Source organism: Schistocerca gregaria, chromosome 5 (assembly GCF_023897955.1).
Source record: "Schistocerca gregaria isolate iqSchGreg1 chromosome 5, iqSchGreg1.2, whole genome shotgun sequence".
NCBI lineage: Eukaryota > Metazoa > Arthropoda > Insecta > Orthoptera > Acrididae > Schistocerca > Schistocerca gregaria.
Window position 1 is genome coordinate 150,541,501 of NC_064924.1, and position 12,452 is coordinate 150,553,952.

Genomic DNA, 12,452 nt, shown 5'->3' on the forward strand with positions numbered 1-12,452 from the left:
ATTCTAAAGGCGGCATAAACTGAACCTAGGTTCATGCGTTGTCAAATTTATAAGACTGATTAAATTTAAGACTATCTCCTATAGGCATGAGTTGAAGGGAGCTGATGTTCGCTAAATTACTTAATACATTAACGGTGAGTATTGTACATAGAGTACCTAGGAAAACACGATGTTTCTTGGTCATCTGTTCAGGTCAGTAACTTATTTAAGAATAACATGAGAGAGCGCGTACTAGAGACAACATTAAGCAGTTTCCGCCATAATCTACAGTTTTTGTTGTTGTTAGATATGAGATTGTGTCCTGTGGAGCATTTATAAGTAGTTCACTTTCCTTTTACTCTCAGCTATATTCTGTATTCATTATACTTTTCATTCCATTAAACAGATCCTGTAACTCTTCTTTAGTTTCACTGAGCATATCAAAGTCATCAGCAAATCTTATAATTGATTTTCTTTCATCCTGAATTTTAAATCCACTCTTGAATTTTTTTATTTTCGTCATTGGTTCTTAGATGAATAGGTTGAACAATAGAGGCGAAAGACAATATCGTTTGCTTACATCCATTTTAATCCTAGCACTTTTTTCTTGGTCTTTCACTCTTATTATTCCCGCTGGGCTATTGTACATATTGTGTATTACTCTTGTATACTACCCGTCTCTTCATATAGCTTACCCATATTCTCCTCAAAATTCCGAACATCTTGCACCATTTGACATTGTCGGACGCTTTTTCCAGGTCGACAAATCCTATGAACATGTCATGATCTTTCCTTAGTAGTGCTTCCATTATCAACCGCAACGACAGAACTGCCTCTTCGCTGCCCTTACATTTCCTAAGGCAAAAGTAATCGTCATCTAACACATCATTAGTTTTTTTGTTAATGCTTCTGTATATTATTCTAGTCAGGAACTTCGATTAATGAGGTGAAATAATTATCGCACTTGTCGGCTCTTACAATCTTGGGAAATGTGTGGACGATGTTTCTCCAAAAGCCAGATCGTATATCGCCAGTTCATGCATTCTACACGCCAAAGTGAATAGTCGTTTTGTTGCCCCATTATTTAGTTCCCAATAATTTTAGAAATTCTGATGGAATGTTATCTATCCCTTGCACCTTATTCGATCTTACGTCTTCCAAAGCCTTTTTAAATTCTGATTCTAATAGTGGATCTCCTATCTCCTCTATGCCGACTTCTGTTTCTTCATCTATCGCGTCGTCAGACAAGTCTTCCTCCTCATAGATGCCTTCAGTGTACTCTTTCTACATCCGCTTTGTCCTCTACATCAAACAGTTTCTTCGCATTTTTCCTTCAGCTGTTTCGCCTTAGCTTCCTTGCACTTTCTGTTTATTTTTCTTGAGATGTTTCTACTTCCTTCGTTCATCGATCAACTGATTCCTTATGTTCCCCACGGTTTCTTCGCAGTTACCTTCTTTGTTCCTATGTTTTTCTCTCCAACTTCTGTGAATGCCCTTTTTAAAGATGTCATTTCCTCTTCAGTAGAACTGCCTACTAAGTTACTCCTTATCACAGTATCTGTAGCCTTAGAAAACTTCAAGCGTATCTCTTCATTCTTTAATATCCCACTTCTTTGCTTATAGATGATTGATTCTTCCGATTAGTCTCTTAAACTTCAGCCTACTCTGCATCACCACTAAATTGTGACCTGAGAATGTATCACCTATTTGGGAAATCTTACAATCGAGTGTCTGATTTCTGAATCTCTTCCTGACGTAGATGTAATCTAATTGAAATCTTTCCGTGTCTCCAGGTATTTTCCAAGCATACCTCCTCCTCTAGTGATTCTTGAACTCATTCCTAGCACCAAAGCCCATATTCTCCTTAACCCTTTCTGGTTCTCCTTCACTTGCACCTGCATTCCCATAGATCATGACGGTTAGATTTTCGTTTTCATCTCCCTTTGGGTATTGACTTACACTTTCAATAGCCTTCCATACTTTTCCGTCTTTTCATTCTCAGCTTGTGACGTTCCAATGTCTACATGAACTATCGTTGTCGATGTTGGTTAACTGCCGATTCTGGTGAGAACAACCCTTTCACGGAACTGTTCACCATAACTCACTCTCTGCCCTAACTTCTTATTCATAACAGATCTTACTCTAGTTATACAATTTTCTACTGCTGTTGACATTACGCTATACTTATCTGACTCCTATGAATATGATGCTCTGTTGCGTATGTGGATGACAGTTTTGGATGTAAGTTTCCATCATTAGTTAATTTCTCTCCTGGATCCCTCTAAAATTTACAAAGTTTTTCAGTATACAGGAGAAATGTAAAGTGCAGACGGAAACCCGTTTCTGAAGCCGTCAATCACCAAGGCATTCGCAGGAAGTAAGTCCTGTCTACGCAGCAACCTTGTCCACTGACGATCATGGAAATCGGCCGCGATCATTTTGTTTTGAATTAACACTTCTCTTAATGGTGATGGGAAAATTATTTAAAATGTTGATCCCCAAGATATAAAAATTATTCATGACACAAAATTTTGATGATAAGATGTTATATTTAAATATGTATACACTACTGGCCATTAAAATTGCTGTACCACGAAGATGACGTGCTACAGATTTGAATTTTAACCGTCAGGAAGAAGATGCTGTGATATGCAATTGATTAGATTTTCAGAGCATTTGCACAAGGTTGGCTGCGGGGGCGACACCTACAACGTGCTGTCATGAGGAAAGTTTCCAAACGATTTCTCATTTATAAACAGCAGTTGACCGCCGTTGCCTGGCTAAACATTGTTTTGATGCCTCGTATAAGGAGGAGAAATGCGTACCATCACGTTTCCGACTTTGATAAAGGTCGGATTGTAGCTTATTGCGATTGCGGTTTATCGTATCGCGACATTGCAGCTCGCGTTGCTCGAGATCCAATGACTGTTAGGAGAGTAGGGAATCGGTGGATTCAGAAGGGTAATACGGAACGCCGTGCTGGATCCCAACGGCCTCGTATCTCTAGCAGTCGAGATGACAGCCATCTTATCCGCATGAGTCAACAGATGGGAACGTCTGCAAGACAACAACCATATGCACGAACAGTTCGACGACGTTTGCAGCAGCACGGACCATTAAATTAGCTGGGAGACCGTAGCTGTGGTTACCCTTGACGCTGCATCACAGACAGGAGCACCCGCGATGGTGTACTCAACGACGAACCTGGGTGCACGAATGGCAAAACGCCATTTTTTTCGGATGAATCCAGGTTCTATTTACAGCATCATGATGGTCGTATCAGTGTTTGGCGACATCGCGGTGAACGCACATTGGAAGCGAGTTTTCGTCATCGCCATACTGGCGTATCACCCGGCGTGATGGTATGGTATGCCATTGCTTACACGTCTGGGTCACCTCTTGTTCGCATTGACGGCACTTCGAAAAGTGGACGTTACATTTCACATGTGTTACGACCCGTGGCTCTACCCTTCATTCGAGCCCTTCGAATCCCTACATTTCAGCAGAATAATGCACGACCGTATGTTGCAGGTCCTGTACAGGCCTTTCTGGATACAGAAAATGTTCGACTGCTGCCCTGGCCAGCACATTCTCCAGATCTCTCACCAACTGAAAACGTCTGGTGAATGTTGGCCAACCAACTGGCTCGTCACAATACACCAGTCACTACGTCTGATGAACTGTGGTATCGTGTTGAAGCTGCATGGGTGGCTGTACCTGTAAACGCCATCAAAGCTCAGTATGACTCAATGCCCAGGCGTATCAAGTCCGTTATTACGACTAGGGGAGGTCGTTCTGGGTACTGTTTTCTCAGGATCTATGCACCCAAATTGCGTGAAAACGTAATCATATGTTAATGTTAATTCCAATATAATATACATGTCCAATGAATACCCGTTTATCATCTGCATTTCTTCTTGGTGTAGCAATTTTAATGGCCAGTAGTGTGTATATATGCTCAAGAACGACTTTAACTTCACTTCTGAGAGTTAGCGCTAGGGAGCTCTAAACACTTCTTTGTTTGCAATTGTTTTCATGTTGCACTATTGGAATTTCGTCATTTATTTTATTCATTGTTTACTTCTCTCTGTCTTCTTCACCTACTTCTTGGGTAAATGTCTGAGTGACCTGGACCGACTCTGCCATTGCTCTGTGATTCTGTTGGACGGCATAGTGATGTGATTTCAGTCGCAGTTCTGTTACGCCTGGAGCACGGGCACTAAAATAAAAGACGCCATTGTATATCACAAAACATATTCTAATATGCAAGATTAAAATATTGAGGTCATGAACTATTTAAGTATTGGATATGTAGATGTACGGTTCCTGAATGCACTCGCGCTTTTTGCTTGAGTTAGTTTGTTCACGATTACCTATAAAATAAATATTGTGGTTGTCCGCGTATTTTCACGGAGATACTGTGTAGACGTTGAAAAGGGTATATTACCACAAAACACATACCAATACAAAGTCTTTGTTTATCACTGCGTTTAAAGAGAAACATATAACCTGTTTAAAGTTCCAGAAATATTTGCTAAGACATTCAAACGTTTTTAAACAAAAACTCTGGGCCAATCAAAATTAAAGTTATATTATTTGATACTGTATGCCAGTGCTAATATTATACACTGAATAGACAAACGTTGTGGGATATCTTCTAATATCGTGTCGGATCTCCTTTCTCCCGGCATAGTGCCGCAGCTTGACGTGGCATGGTTCAACAAGCAGTTGGATAGTTGAAAGGCGTCTGCAGAAATACTGAGCCATTTGCCTCCACAGCCACCATACCTCAGAACGTGTTGGTGGTGCAGGGTGTTGTGCACTATCATTGGTTCAAATGGCTCCGGGGACTATAGGACTTAACTGTTGTGGTCATCAGTCCCCTAGAGCGTAGAAATACTTTAACCTAACTAACCTAAGGACATCACACAAATCCATGCCCTAGGCAGGATTCGAACCTGCGACCGTAGCGGTCTCGCGGTGCCAGACTGTGGCGCCTGGAACCGCTCGGCCACCCCGTTCGGCTGCACTAACATTCCTCTCGATTACGTCCCATAAATGTTAGATGGGGTTCATGTCGATCAATCTGGGTGGTGAAATAATTCACTGTAATTCTCAAGAACGTTCTTCAAACCAATCTCGAACATCGGAGGCCCAGTAACATGGGGCATTTTCATCCACAAAAATCCATTGTTGAAAGGCTGCAGATTTTCTTCAGATAGCCGAATACAAAATTTCCAGTCAATGCATGGTTCAGTTGGACCAGAAGACCCAGTCGATTCTTTTGCACAGCCTCTACACCAATGCTGTATAGGTCTCGTCGCTACTGCTGTGGAGGCGGAGTTGCCACTGTTGTTACGGTAGGCCGAGTCTGTGAGTTTGTGAAACGGCTTCTGGTGCAGTACACCACTAAGACAATTTCCCCTTACCACTATTACACAGCTTTGGCCTAGGGTCAGCTAACAGGAAAGGAGAACGAAGGTTCTACAACACTCCAACAAATCAGTAACAATGTCACATAAAGGAGTTAAAAAGGTTTGTGACTTGTTGAATCGTGAAGTTTACAACATTCCAGGTAATATAATACAAAAATGGCCCTCAATAGGTGAGTGTAAATAATCGCAGGTAAACTTCACAGTACATAGCAAATACAATTTACAACAACTGTCTGTTCTGTGCTAAGAGTTCACTAAACGACGTTCCCTGTCTACGTCAGCCCTGGACGATGGCCTAGAAACAAGTGAGCTTTTGTCTGCCGAATAGGCTTCTGTCCGTTGTCGTTCGGTCATTTGCGGATTGTACTCGGCCGGCAACTGGCCAAGGCGAAGACGATATCGTCATTCTCAACGCCGCCCGTGGCGCTGTGAAACTCGCGCAAGTGGTGAGTCTCTATGCCACTGGCACCAGCTGGCACCTTTGCGCCTGTGGTGCTTTTACCTTCGCTGTGTCTTATTCTGACGACACAGTGCATTGCATGTGAACACAGCCCACACCGTTATGGAACCAGCAACATTTCACACAGTGCCTTGTTGAGTATTAGGGTCTATGGCATCGTCGTCTCTGTTCAAAACGGTCCAAATGGCTCTGAGCACTATCGGAATTAACTTCTGAGGTCATAAGCCCCCTAGAACGCAGAACTACTTAAACCTAACTAACCTAAGGACATCACACACATTCATGCCCGAAGCGGGATTCGAACCTGCGACCGTTGCGGTCTCGCGGTTCCAGACTGAAGCGCCTAGAACCGCTCGGCCACACCGGCTGGCCGTGAGCTCTGTGCCACACTGGGACCCTACCATCAGCTCTTATCAACTGAAATCGATGTATGGCCAGACGACTGTTTTGCAGTCATCTAGGGTCAAACGGATACGGTCACGAGCCAAGGAGAGGCGCTGCAGGTGATGTCGTGCTGTTAGCAAAGCAACTCGCGTCGATCGTCTGCTGCTATAGCCCACTAATTTTGCCACACTGTCCTAACGGATGCGTTCGTCGTACGTCCCACACTGATTTAGGAGGTTACATCATGCAGTGTTGCTTGTACCCGCCAGGGTAGCCGAGCGTGCTAACGCGCTGCTCCCTGGACTCAGGTAGGCGCGCCAGCCCAGGATCGAATCCGCCTGGCGGATTGACGACGAGGGCCGCTGTGCCGGCCAGCCTGGATGTGGTTTTTGGGCGGATTTCCATATCCCGCTAGGTGCATACGGGGATGGTCCCCACGTTCCGCCTCAGTAACACGCGTCGCAGAATTTGAAAAACGTTCGCACTATTTCACGATTTACACTAGATGCAGACATCTGGGATACACTCATTCCATCCCTGGGCGTTGGGGTGGCGGCAGGAAGGGTATCCGGTCACCCCTACAACTAACCTTGCCAAATCCGTTCAACCACGCCGACCCTGCGATCGCTAAGGGACTATGGCGTAAGCAAAAGACAGAAAGAAAGATCATGCAGTGTTACTTGTCTCTTAGCACTGCCTACTTTACGCAAACGCCGCTGTTCTCTGTCTTTAAATGAAGGTCTTCGGCCACTTAGTTGTCCGTGATGAAAGCGAACGACGGAATACTGAATTCCCTAACTGTTTCAGGAATGAAATGTTCCATATGTCTAGCCTCAACTGCAATTCCGCGTTTCCTTCGTGTGGCCATAATCATGCCGGAAATCCTTCCCCATAAAGCAGCTGAGTACAAATGACAGCTCCGCTAATGCACTGCCCTTTTATACCTCGTGCACGTGATGCTACTGCTACTGTGTACGAGCATATCGCTATCCCACCACTTAAAAGTGTGACTATCAATTAGCAGTACGAAAACAAAATTTAAAAACGCGGACGCTACACACCTCTTCGTAATTTTTTGTTATAACACGCTGTCGTTCTTCTGAACGCATATTCAGAAAGATTTATTGACTCTTACTGAACCGGTTTTGAGCAACTGTTTATTCCATAAATAGCAAATGGTGTGATCCATGTAAACTAGGTGTATGGTATCGACAAGTCCGCCACGGTGAAGGTATTCAGTCACGGTGGCACCGCCGTCTGGTAAGACGTTGTAGGGGTCAACGTGTTGGTACTGGCGTGAGTCAACATGTGGTTTACGCATAAATTGTTTTCTGATTGCCTGACTTTGTAAGTCTGGTGCACCTTGTACGGCAAGATGAGTCTGTCTTATTACCTTGTAAGAGTTCAGAATGGTCACCATAAACCGAAATTAATTTCCGTTTTGTGGCATATTGTGGCGCAAAACTGGAGTAAATGAAAAAAAAAAAAAAGAAACTGGATAAGCGATAGTAGGACTCGCACACCAAGAGCTCTATACGAGCTCAATTCTACATAATTAAGGCGAAATGGCCAATTGACCTTATCAAAGTAGATGCACACTTGGGTCGAGCTCTTATGTGTGCATAATTCCGAGAGTTGTTAGTATAACGGGCAAGAGGCACTACATTTGTAGTGTGTGGATAAGCTGTGGACTTAGGCTTGACGGAAGGCGTGCTTCGGTAGTCCGTACAGTTGCAGTGACCACTGAATCCGGATGGTTTAGTGGTCAGAACGTCTCCCTCCCCTAATAGGACGCTCGCGTTCAAGTCCCAGACCAGCGTAGAGTTTCACCTTTCCCCCTGGTATAAAACAATGCTTCTCATAGCCAATGACTGTAATTCCTTTGTGTCTTACGACTTAATTATGCGTACAGATAGTGTAGCAGTACCAAGAAGCAACGTGGTATTAGCCGAGCAGTCTAGGGCGCTGCAGTCATGGACTGTGCGGCTGGTTCCGGCGGAGGTTCGAGTCCTCCCCTGGGCATGGGTGTGTGTGTTTGTCCATAGGGTAATTTAGGTTAAGTAGTGTGTAAGCTTAGGGACTGATAACCTTAGCAGTTGAGTCCCATATGATTTCACACACATTTGAACAATAGTCCCAATAATCGATAATCTATCGATAATTTTTGCCTGTTATCGATACTGATGCAGGTAAGACGTACGTCTGCCCAATCCTGAGAAAAACGGAACTTAACAGGACACCAGGCAGTCAGATTACAAATGGCGAAAAATATATATTTTCTGTGTGATGTAATCCAAATTAACTATTTCCGATTTTTTCCTCTACATGTACTGAGAACTTTTCTTCTTGGCAAATTTTATCATTCTAGGTCAACGGGAAGAACAGTAAAGGTTTTGATGAGTTTGCGGGAATCAAAATATGTGACGTAAATAGCCGTATCTTTCGACTGCATTGACTTAGATGTTCACATTTTTTTTTGACCGCCAAAGGATTGTAAACCTAAACATAACATAACTTCCAACTTGATTCGTTTACCCATTTCTGAGAAAGAGGATTTTTAATAGTCGCAGAGACAGAGACACACAGACAAACGGACACCAAAAATATTCTACAAAGCAGAGCCCGCGATTGGTTTCAATCCATCACGCGGAAGATATTCCCAAAGCTACTTCCAATAGCTTGTCGACAGCGATTGCCAATCTCATTACAGTGTTTTGTTTTCGTAGTCTTTCTCATTTTAAATTAGTAAACAATTTTAGTCTGTTAAGGAAGTATTACAACACTGCAACTGTTGAATATGAAAGTAATTCATAATGAAATAGCTGGAACCAGTCGCTTTTATGGACGTTCATTTTCTTATGATTACATTTCATCATGCCTTGCATGATGTTTATATTTGTTTACGTGTTGCAAACATTGTTCCTTTACAATTGGTGTTGCAGAGTTTTGCAACGTAACTTTTTGAATTTTCACTAAGCGGCTGAGCCGGCCGCTCTGGCCGAGCTGTTATAGGAGCAACTGCTACTGTCACAGGTTCGAATCCTGCCACCGGCATGGATGTGTGTCATGTCCTTACGTTAATTAGGTTTAATTAGTTCTAAGTCTAGGGGACTGATGACCTCAGATGTTAAGCCCCATAGTGCCTGAGCCATTTGAAGGTTGTGGCTGGCAACGGATGGTAGCCAGTCTCCCGGAAACGTACGAGCAGACGGTTTCAATCAATGAGAGATCTGGAGAGCCTTCGGGCTAGGCAGTACTTAGAACATCCTTTATATCGCGTTTGCTCAGGAGAGCACGCACAACAGAGCGTTATCTTAACGAGCCATACGTGAACGTCCGTGGTGATGTTGTAAGCACAGCCGGTGCTTGTCTTAAAACATGACGTGTTGTCAAGGGATTCACCTACGCCGACGTGTCCATCTCCAGTGCCCCGTCAAGTGAAGTTGCAATGCTGGTCGCCGTGTTGTCGGTCCGTGATTCTCCAGGCGTCGTCTTATTGATGAGGGCAAATTTGTCTCGTTGCAATCAAGCCTATTTCCAGACTCAGGATACGTGATGAGGGTGACTGATTGTGCATGGGCAGGGGGTTAATGTTTTTGTCCACTCGGTCCTTAGGCGCTTGGTGCACTTGAAATCCTTCGAGCTCATCGACTTTCATAAACACATAACTGGGATCCAGAGCAAGTAGCAATACCACGCAGCGACGAATATCAGTCTCTATAGGCCATGATACTGCCCTTGTCGAATTTCGACGCATTCTCAATATGTGTTCTTCACTAAGCATGATACAATATTCTCGCAAACAGACTACATTCATATGAAACTTCTGCGCGAGAAATGTTCTGACACGATAGTCATTTGTATATCCAAGTATGTACAACACTACCAGCATATATTAAAGAGATAATTATACCTCTTCCATTTGGAGCCAGACTATCTTTGACTGGATGTGGCAGTCGCCATATTCATTTTAGTGTATTTATCTTTTTTGTATTATAAACTACAGTATGTCATTTTAAAGGGAACAGTACACCCCAGAATTATCACAAACACCTCACAGTTGTCATCAAATGTGAGTTTATGACGCATCAACGATTTAAACCTTCAATAGATACTATGATAAGCGAGAATAAAACTAACAATTGAATGACTATGACGTAGAGGAATGGATAATGTCGAGAAGTGCAGTATCGAAGAAAGGAATTTTTTTCCATTGTAGCGTTGATAACAGATTCTGTGACTTTCTTATGAATGTGGTACAAGTATGTTGTGCAAAATTAGATGTTATTTACATTTCCGTCTTATTAGAAAACGAAGGATGAAACAAATATTTGGCAGCTTGTTTCCGAATATGTGACACATTACAAGTACGTGGTTAGGCAGGAACCTCAGAGGACAGCTTAAATCCTGCAAGTTAAAAGAGCAGGACAGAAATCCATATTTTTCCTTGTCAAAAATACTTCGCATTTTATTTACAAATCTTCGGCATTTTCCGAGTGTATGGTTGGACAGAAACCTAAAAGGACAGCATAAATTACGGCAGGAGGAACGAACTTCAGTAATATTGATATTATTTCTTGTAACAAATATTTGGCTATTTATTTCCTAGTATATGCGGAGATCATGAAGAGACAGATACTTCACATGTTACAGCCAATGGTATTTCCGATTTTTATATTTCTGTCGCAAACGACATGTGTACACTACATGCCCATTTGAAACGAGATGCATGTCATCTACTTACGCACTGCACAAATCACGTACTGACCTTGAGTGATTATCCCTATGTGTTTATTAAAGCTTTAATGTAGTTTAATGAGTACTCTTCTGTAAGATGTAACATCATGGTGTTGTAGGAGAGCTTTTTCGTAACTGCTGTATAACGTTATTAATAAACCATTATTCCGATGAGGAGATGCTGTTCGCTTTAATCATTAATATTGCATGAATGTAGGCACTCAGGTGAATCTGATACGATTGGTTGTAGATACAGGTAGAAATACCTGTTCAGTTATGGGTTCTAGTAGCGTTTTCAGAAAATTTGAGATGGCCATCCAACTATGAGAATGAACAAGAACTCGAGGTGGAAGTGGGGCAGGCAGACACTAACATTTTTCCGTTGAAACACAGAGTGAATCGGGTACGGGACGAGAACAGAGTGTTGTTTTTTTCAACATACACAAAAACACCAGCCGGTCGCTGAAGTGCGAGGCAGGCCGACAGAGAGTGCGCAGCATGTTATAAGCTTTCAGAAAGCGAGGAGCTTAAAGTATACACGTAAAAGGCAGGGAAAATACATAGCGCACTCACGGTGGGAGACAAGCGTTGCAAGCCGAAGGAGATCACAGTTGTAAATGTTTAAGTCTTGTAAGAGTGTCTATGGTTGGCTGACTACAATGAATTACATAGAGGTGACCTTGAATCGCCGATTTTTGAATTGGACGAAATGTGGAAACATGCATATAGTGCGAGAAAATGAATTTTACTGTCCATTCTAAGAGAACGCTCGGCAGTATTGGTTAATGACGACAGTTTTGTGACGAGACGGGAAATGGTTGCATTTGCCGTAAACTTATCGTTGGTCCGATTGCAGAAGGTTTTCGTATAATGACATTGCCTGCACTGGGAGAATCAGCCAGATGTTCCGGAGGACGGCCACCTCATCTTGGGGTGGCGTACAGAGCACAAATTATCAAAGCGCGTCAGAGGGAAGTGTCTTCACTTTAAAGCTCATCACAGGTACCAGCTCTGAAGTTAGGATTCCACTGCACATCAGCATCGCTAAAATGGTAAACATGAGCTGCAATGATGCACATCGTAACGAGGGGCACACAAAGTTACTTATTTGTAGTCAAAGTTTCAGTCTTCTGACGTACTTCATAACCAGCTAGCTGCAGTCACAAGGGAACCTCCCCATCGCACCCCCTCAGATTTAGTTATAAGTTGGCACAGTTGATAGGTCTTGAAAAACTGAAGACAGATCAATCGAGAAAACAGGAAGAAGTTGTGTAGAACTATGAAAAAAATAAGCAAAATATACAAACTGAATAGTCCATGTGCAAGATAAGCAACATCAAGGACAGTGTCAGATCAGGAGCGCCGTGGTCCCGTGGTGAGCGTGAGCTGCTGCGGAGTGAGAGGTCCGTGGTTCAAGTCATCCCTCTTCTTTTATTTTCAGTTTATGTGACAAACTC